Raw genomic sequence first — 9,437 nt, forward strand, 5'->3', positions numbered from 1 at the left:
AGCAAACGAGTATTTTCATTTTTAATATATTGTATGGAGCTACCAGCAGTTTTTTTTTAATCTGACATTGATTTATTTTTCTTCATCCCTTAGGTTAAAACAATGAAAAGAAAGAAACTAGTCTGTAGGACCAAACACTTTATATGAAACTTTGACTTCAGAGAGGCTCGAGTAGCATTCTTTCATTTGTTTCACGGTGCTGGTTGGTTTAACCTTTTCTGCCTCGTCCAAACACACTGATCTCCCTGCCAGCTGGGAGTCTGCTGGCCCAGCTGCACTATGTCATGTCAAAAACCCACGGGCCTTCCTTCCTACCTGGTATCCACAGTTCCCAAAGGATTTAGTCAAGATAATACTGCCCCCCATTTTGAGCTGACCTCTGTGTGAGAGTTACCCAGTTTCATCGAATTTTAAGAATGACTCCAGGATAATATCTTGGGAGGTTATAAAGCTTTACTAAATAGAAAGTCTAGTGTGCCCTGACCCTAAGCCATCTTTCCTCCATCTAAACTCTCAATCCCTAGTGATTCTTAGCCTTCCTAGAACCACCATGAAGTTGTCCACATTTCATGTCTTCTTTCTCTTTCACATTTCATTTTAGTTGCTGAGCTAAAGTCCTGAAATGGCATTTTCACAAATTCTCCTTTCAGAACTAGAAATAACTATATCTCCTTTAGTCCAGTATATTACAGTACAGTATTGGGTTTTTAAAAATAAATTAAAACAGAAAAAACTTCAATTTAGGCATTCAATCAATGATTTTCTTTATTTTCAATTTTTGTGTAGGGTGGGGAGCACAGAAGAGAGGGGAAAAAAAACCCCAATGTGTAACATTGCAGGAACAGTGTATATTTCATGTATTATAATAGAATTAGCATATTTCCTGATAAATTCCTCAAAACTGTGACCATGTTAGATTTCCAGTGGAGGTGGGAAATCTATAAAGCGGCAGTGCTTTGGAAATCAAACTTCTTGTTACCTGTACTCCATGTGCGCGTGACTTTGAAATGGTGTTTTTATTAACAAGTAGATCTATCGGGAGGCATCCCTGCTGCCTCTGCCCCAGCTCATTCCTCTCTTCCCTGTTTCCATTCTCTTCATCTTAGTCTTCACTCCCCACTTTCTTTTTTCACTTTTTTTTTCCTCATTAAACTTTCTTTTAATGGTTTTCAAAATTCTGTGACCGATTTTTGGTCAAGTTGTTTCCATGAAAAAGTACTGGTTTTTTAAAATGAATACCTTACACACACAAAAAAATGGTTCACAAAACATTCTCCTTTCCTCCTGAAGGTTTTACGATGCATTATTATCACTAATTAGTCTTTTACTAATAAACTTAAATGGCCAATTCAGACCACCCATTCTGAGACCATTCTACCACGACTAAGAGCAGGTTGGCAGGTATTAGGGATAATATTTATTTAGCCTTCTGAGTCTTCCCGGCAGACTTGGTGACTGAACCAGCTCCAGCCACCTTCTTGTCCACTGCTCTGATGACACCTGTGGCAACCGATTGTGTCTTATCTCCCAAACAGCAAAAGGGCCCAGAGGCAGATAGGCAGAGAAGCTATCAACACAGGTGGGCTTGTCAGGAACCACATCAACCCAGCAGCACCACCAGATGGCATGAGTTTGGGCCCAGAACAACAATCAATCTTCTCAGCTCGGCAAACTTGCAAGCAATGTGAGCTGTGTGACAATTCAGCGCAGGTGTGTAGCCAGCCCTGATTTGGCCTGGATACGGTTCAGGATCATCGCCCAAGCCATGAAGCCAGCTGCTTCCACTGGTGGGTCATTTTTGCTATTCCACCAGCCACACTGCCCATGATGAACATCTTTGACAGACACGTTCTTGACACTGAAGTTCGCACTGTCCCCAGGAAGAGCTTCACTCAAAGCTTCATGGTGCGTTTCAACAGACTTGACTTCAGTTGCCTGGAGCAAAGATGACCACCATGCTAGGGGTGAGAACACCAGTCTCCGCTCAGCTGCCAGGGACCGTGTCAATACTACCAATTTTGTAGATGTCCTGGTGGGGCAGAGGCAAGGGCTTGTCAGTTGGACGAGCTGATGGCAGGGTGCGATCCCAAGCCTCAAGCAGCACGGTTCCACTGGCGTTGCCATGTTCACAGGTGACTTTCCATCCCTGGAACAAGGCACGTTAGCACTCGGCTCCAGCGTGCTGTCACCATTCCAACCAGAAATTGGCACAAATGCTACTGTGTCAGGGTTGAGTCAATTTTCTTAATGTAGGTGCTGACTTCCTTTATGATTTCCTTGTATCACTTCCGGCCACAGAGCAGCTCAGTGGGATGCATTTTGTTAACACCCACAATTCGTTGTTGCACACCCGGTGTGGAAGCCAGAGGGGCATGCTGACGGTCTGCCCGTTCCTGAAGGTCCCTGCTTCAAATTCACCAACACCAGGAACAACAATCAGGACAGCACAGTCAGCAGATGTGCCTGAAATCAGGTTTTTGATAAAGTCTCTGTGTCTTGGGGCATCAGTGATGGTCACAAAATACTTGCCGGTTTTGAATTTCCATAGGGAGCTATCAATGGTGACACCAAGCTCACCTTCAGCTTCCAGTTTATCCAAGACCCGGACCGCCCTGAAGGAGCCCTTTCCCATCTCAGCAGACTCCTTCTCAAATTGTTTGATGGTTCTTCTGTTAATCCCACCATGTTTCTAGGTCAGATGGCTAGCAGTGGTAGACTTGCCCGAATCTAGGTGTCCAGTGATGACCATGTTGATAGGAGTCTATTCCTTTCCCATCTTGGCTTAGATTTAGCAGTGGTTTTCATGACGTCTGTGTTCTGGCAGCAAACCCAATGCTTCTTCCCTCTTTTTATTTCTTTAATTCCCATTTTTCTCCTTTGGACTTTGCCTTGCCTTCAGTGTGCACACTGGACCTTAGCCCTCGGTGAACTAACACTTAACAGTTTCATGACCCTTAAACCACATCAAGAAAGTCACAAAAGGCTCCTCAAAGGATCGGGAAGAAATACTGCACCTATAAATACACACAGCCGACTTTCTAGGTCTCCTTCAATCATAACTTCAACCTCAAAAAGCAGTTGAAAAGGCCGTCTGATTGTTTACAACATTTGTTAGAACCCTGGATGCAGTTTGGTTTGGAGGTGTGATTCTGATTTGGAAGTTTCCCAGGTGATTCTTGTCCACACCCAAGTCCCCGCTGAGATCCTTCCCCAGATAGCCATTGAAGAACCAGAAATCACAATGAAATGCCATAGTCCATATGAAGCTATTTCCACTGTAGGGAAAAACTGTGCTTCATGGGAAACTATGCATTGTCTGCACACAGCACACCCTTCCTGTTATCTGATTCTAGTCTTCACTGCCCTTGAGCTATTTCACAACTTGTATGTTATAGGTAACTGACAGACATGCAAATGCTTCCCTGTCTGGTACAGGTTCAATTGATTTCTCTCCACTCCCCCTGGAAAAAAAACCCAGTTTTGTTCTATTTGCATTCTCATTTCAATATTTCTAATCTTTAAATGTTTCTTTTCAGATTCTCTTGAACCAGTTATAACATCTGTCGGTTCCGTCTTTGATTAATGAGGAGAATCAAATCTTTAACATATACACATTTTTATATGTCTATGAGGGTCACGATTTTACCTTTCTATGAAAATTATCTTTTAACACCACTCTCCCCAGCCTTTTCTCATCATTCTTTTCCCACCTCTGATGGTTCGTTCAATGTATAAATCAGGTGACGGTGATTCAGCATTTGATGGGTATAAATAATTTTATAGGTACAACAGGCCATAATACTTTGGAGGTGGGGTGTCCCAGAAAATCTGGGATGTGTGGTTGCTGAACAATCTTTTTCATAGAACAATATAGCTGGAAAGGGTCTTAGTTCCATCTAGTCTCCTTCACTATAGGAACTAGGCCAACCAAAGCCCAGAAACATGGAGAGTTTTTTCAAACTTGCACAGATTTTGAGTAGCAACAAAACTGAGTTTGAACCCAAATCTGGCTAATTCCAGACTCCAAAGCATTTATTACTACAGTCAATCATCTCTTCCTAAAGTGGGCCTGACAATATGAACCTGAAGCTGACTGTAAGACTTAAAGCCCGAATCTAAATAGAAAACCCTAACATCAATGCCACAGCAGGCCCTCTGTGCTCTCCCTCAATGCCTGAAATGAAACGACAAAACAAATGGCAGAACTCCTGTGTCTGACTGGTCAACCTGTCTCCTTAATTCATAGGCACACTTCACATGTCATTTATTCTCCCACAGCGCTGAAGCACGTAATAAATGCTCGATAAAATTCTGTTGAATAGAACTGATTGGAGTAGAAGTAGCAGAGGCGCAAAGGACCCACAGCTGATTTTAAACACGGAAGCTTTAACTAGAGAGCTCGAAGGAGCCAGCCTGTTGTTTTCATCCCAAGTTGCACCCTAATCCTTCTGTGAACCATACATTCTAAAAATAACCCAACCAGGTTTGTAGTGAATAATTTATAATCTAGAACAATTATTATAACTAAATACCCTGACCCACTTTTTGCTGGTCCATTCCGATTGACATAGGAGGACTGTCAGAAATGCTTTGGAGTGAATGACAGCCTATTTTAGGAAATCAGTAGCTGCACTTACATTGGTTGCGCTTCCTTCCCAGGTCGGTTTTCAGTTCGGGTGGATGATGCAGGGCGGTATTAACACAGGCGCCCTATAGCATGGATGCCTGAGAGCTCTTTAAACTGTGTGCTAACAATATTTTTATATACTCTGTCTTTCCCTCACCTTCACGCCCCCTGCCCCCCCAAGCTGTTTCCTTAGCTGCCTGAGCTGTTTGGCCCCGTCTGAATTGCTGCTGCTGAAGCCTTTTCTGGCAGGTTGCCCAGGGAGCAGCTCTCCTGTCGATTCTGCCTCTCTCCAGGAGTTGCCTGCCTTCGGTATAATGGGCAACATTGAAAGCCGCAAGGCGTTCGGTCGACAAGGTCAGAGTGCCTTTCATTCCCGCAATAATCAACCAGTGTAGCTCTTCCTCAGACCTGGGGAGAGAGAAGATAGAGGTCAAAAGAGCAATTACATTTCACATTGACTCCAGAAAAGGCTTGGATCACGAGACTAAAAAGCAAAACGGATTCTTGCTTCATTCTGTTCCATTCTCTCTCTGGTCATCTTTGTTATTAACACTAGCCTGAAACCATAACAAGTTTTAGCTTGATGACGTGCAAAGCGCATTTTCCGCCTCCAGATGAGATCTTTCTTCTTAGACATTTAGCACTGTCAGAATATTGCAAAAGAATGCAAATGAGCTGCAGGATCTATAACCAGAGACAGTAAGCAAAGGCCATTAATTATGTTTTTAAAAAATGTTAACCCTAGCAGACTGTATAACAAGCAATTGTGCTAATTTCAATCTGTAATCAGTCCCTACATTAGCATAACTTTATTTATTTAGCATTAAGGCAACAATTTAGAGAATATAATTTAGTTGCAAATGTCAGTAATTTTGCAGTGGCAGACTGTTACAAAGCTACCTCTATTTGACCTTACAGCTGCCAGGACTAATTACTTTAATTGCATTAATTGCACTGACCATTCTGGTGTTTAGTGTAGTTGCTGTTTCCCTTTAACCATTGAGCAAATCAACCAGGCTGAATTCTGAGGAAAATGGGCCAATGTTTTCTTCTAAATCTTCTTTGATTCTTTTCTGCCTTTTGAGACGCCAGATAATTCGCAGATGATCAGTGCTCTCTCACTGAGATCAAGAATTTTAGGAAAGCCCATGAAAGGGAAAAAAAAATCTGTGTTTCTTAACTGAACTTTATTGCTATTGCTGACTCGATTAAAATACAATCATTTTACTAACTACCAAGAAGCATTTAAAAGATGGTGTGGCAGGTTGACAGTAAGTTAAAAGTCCCTCATTTCACACTTTGGAATGAAAACATTTCAGGTTATTTTTTCAGATAACTGAGATTACTTTGCTCAACAACTTGGATTGCTAAAATATTCTATTATAAATGATACATATCTATCTGCTTTGTAATAATAATAGCCAACAATAGCCGGTGCCTGCTATTATTCCAGGCATTGTTTTAGACACTTGACATGTATTTATTCATTTAATCCTCTCAAAAAATCCTATAAAATATGTATTATTACTGTTGTTGTTGTTATACATAGGAAGTAATGTAATTCATGGCAGAGCCAGGATTCAAATCTAGGTATCTGGCTCTGGAGCCTCTGAGCTTGACCTTGAAGCTAGATCACTTCAGAATTAGATCAAATTCTTCCTACAATTCTGCTACACAAAATTGATAAAACAGCTTTCCTCCTAAGTCCTGGCTTGCCGTCTCTGGTCCCTCATATTTATACGACAGAGCTTCAGTTTGGCAAAATTCCTCTTGGAAGTGAGGTGGCCAGATCTGATTAAAGTCTTAACACTCCCAATGTGTGCAATACTTCTTCAGGCTAAGTTCTACTCATCTCTAAGCTTTCAGCCCCTATATCATGTCCTTGGCGATGCTTTCCTTGACCCCTCATCTTATTATGAGCTCTGGTGGGACCATGAACGTTTCTTTCTTCGCTCTAACATCCTTCAATTCAATATTTAATAACCCCAAATTAACACAACATTGTAAATCAACTAAACTTCATTAAAAATAAAAAAATTTTTTAAAATAATTAATAACCCAGGTACCCTGCCTTTAATAGGGTAAGGAGGAGTGGTACTGTCCATTTTCAATAGTTTTACTATTAACTATTCAATCCCACAAAAAAGCACAAAAAATTTCACAAAACTCCTGATTCCATTAGGTTTGAGATGTATATTCCAATTACCTGGTGTCCACAGGATGAGATACATGAATGGCTTCTATCACTTTTTTTTTTTTCCAATTCCTCCCTAGCTCCTCAGCAGGTGTGGAGCCCTCATTCTGGATTTTCTGATGAGTAATAAACCTTTGGACTTCATCCCTTCCTCCATGTCCCCTTTACATCCAGCTATTATAACCCATGATTCTGGCAAACCTGGATTCTCCCTGTATTAAACATACCCCAACTCTCTGTGTCCATGACTAGGTTCACATGATTGCTCCCCGCCCACATTCCCCACTTCCCCATCCCATCTGCTTTTTGTTTTCACAGAAGATCTGTGAAACCTTCATATAGCATATTCATATCTTTTCTAGAGCATCTGCAATGGGTTATTCCATCAGTTCTATCTCCTCAGCCTTGACCTCCTTTCTCTGACCCTCTGCTCGGCCTCCCTTCAACCCTTCATCATCTCTTGTAGGGACCGTTGCAGCAGCGGCCCACCTTCTGGCTGATCCCATCTCTGTCCTTTACACAGCCGCGTCCCCTGTGGACAATCATTCAGGAGCTCCCTGCCTGGCATTTAACACATTTTGTTTTCAGTCCTCAGGCACATCTGCCAGGCATCTTTACATTTTGAATCTGAAGGGTGTTCTTCTGGTAGAGAAGACAGAGCAAAACAGGAGCTAAGTAATTTTATTTTCTCTTTGTCTTGTTACCATTACATCACAATCTCTTAGAAATATGACTAACACTTCCTTGTTCTTCTTTGCTCCCTACACATTGGTAAAAGTCATTCTTCGTTATCCCTTTTTTCCCCTAGCAAAATTGAGCTTATTTTTTCCCTTATTCTTTATGACTCTACTCTTCTAGGTTCGTGCTATTGTGTTGCTTTTGTTCTTGGCTACAATTTCTTTAATCTGATTTCAAACGTGCTTTTAAAAATCTTAGCTCAAAGGAGAGTTCTCTGAGCAACCATATCGATTTCTGTAGTTTTTCTTCCATATTCGGCTTATTTTTATTACATAGCTAGAATTTCATTTTCTACTCCTTATGGACCTATCTACACCCTTTTAGAAAACCCTCTGGTCAAGAGACTGAACGTATATTTTCATTGAACTTTTTGGAATTTGCTTTTCCATAGTCTTGCATGCATGTCAGATACTGATGAACATTCCTGGCTTTTGCTCATTTGAATTCTGAGAAGCTCTCATTTTCTCCCAAGGTTCTCAGCACTTTGTTCTAAACTTGCCCTATCTTGAAGATCAGAATCAAGTTTAGAGGAACTGTGTCCTTCAGATCCAAGCCGACAATCTACATCTCTTGATCTGCTGAGTGGAAGACCTCTGTCCCTAGAGGCAGAGAAATGCCCAAACTCCACACTGCCTAATGATGATGGGTGATCCTACCAAGATTTGGCTCCTGTGCACAGGCTCTAGGAAAGAATGACAGAGGAAGTGGTGGAAGCCTCAGGAGAGGTACCCAGCCTCATTCGCAGGAGGGGAGGCCACCAGGTCAATCAAACCCTTATCTAAAGTTATTGAATGCCATCTTCCTTTGCCCAGAGGTGTTCCTCTGAAGATACAGAGTTGCAAAACAGAGTACAGAGTGTGGAGGTGGGGAAGTAACAGCTATTGAAACTCTATTGTGTGCCAGGCACTGTGCTAGGTACTTACATACCCCTATCATTTATTCCTCCCAATACCATTTTTAAATATGTGGAAACTGAAACACATTAAATACCATTTTTAAATACGCGGAAATTGAAACACATTAAAAAAGTTGACTGTCTTCTCTAAGTCACAGGACAGGGGATGCAGAAGCCAGGAATTAAACCTAGACCTGAGGATGAGAGGGTAACACAACAAAACAAAACCAGAAAATTAACGCTGCGTTGTTAATACATATATTACAAAAGTCATGACCTTATAAAGAAGATATATGTACAAATCAAGGCCTATTATGATAAACTTCAAGAAAATATCTATAATATTTTGTTGCACGTTACTAATAATTTTGATGTATATAAGTAGAATTTTTATCATATCCATTTTCTTAAAAAATATAACCTTTATTTCAATATTTTTCCTAGGCAGAGTTTTTTTGTTTGTTTGGTTTTTTGCGGTACGCGGGCCTCTCCCCGTTGTGGCCTCTCCCGTTGCGGAGCACAGGCTCCGGATGCGCAGGCTCAGCAGCCATGGGTCACGGGCCCAGCCGCTCCGTGGCATGTGGGATCTTCCCGGACCAGGGCACGAACCTATGTCCCCTGCATTGGCAGGCGGACTCTCAACCACTGTGCCACCAGGGAAGCCCATAGGCAGAGTTTTTTTGTTTCCTTGATTTTTGTTTGTTTGTTTTAGTTTTAAAAGCTATTGGTGAAATTTCTTGTGAAAATAAAAACGAAATAACACCACAGTGATAGTCACATAATTTGTGATCCTTAAAGGAACTAGTCTTCTTGGCACATAACTGTCCGCTACACATATAAACGTTCTTTGGAAAGTCTCTCCCAGATGTTAATGGAAATACTGATTTTCCCCTCTTTTTTATAGCATCTATTTACCATGCTACCTCCTCATCTCCATTCTGAGCTATGGTCCCTTAAGTGTCTGTGTCAGAGGCAAATGCCAA

General features: G+C 41.5%; 1 pseudogene; it reads right to left on the reverse strand.

Moving 5' to 3' along the window:
* Positions 1-1,417: 1,417 nt before the first annotated feature.
* Positions 1,418-2,776, reverse strand: LOC132518211 (elongation factor 1-alpha 1-like; annotated as a pseudogene).
* Between the last annotated feature and the right edge of the window lie 6,661 nt (positions 2,777-9,437).

Source organism: Lagenorhynchus albirostris, chromosome 3 (genome assembly GCF_949774975.1).
Source record: "Lagenorhynchus albirostris chromosome 3, mLagAlb1.1, whole genome shotgun sequence".
Lineage (NCBI taxonomy): Eukaryota > Metazoa > Chordata > Mammalia > Artiodactyla > Delphinidae > Lagenorhynchus > Lagenorhynchus albirostris.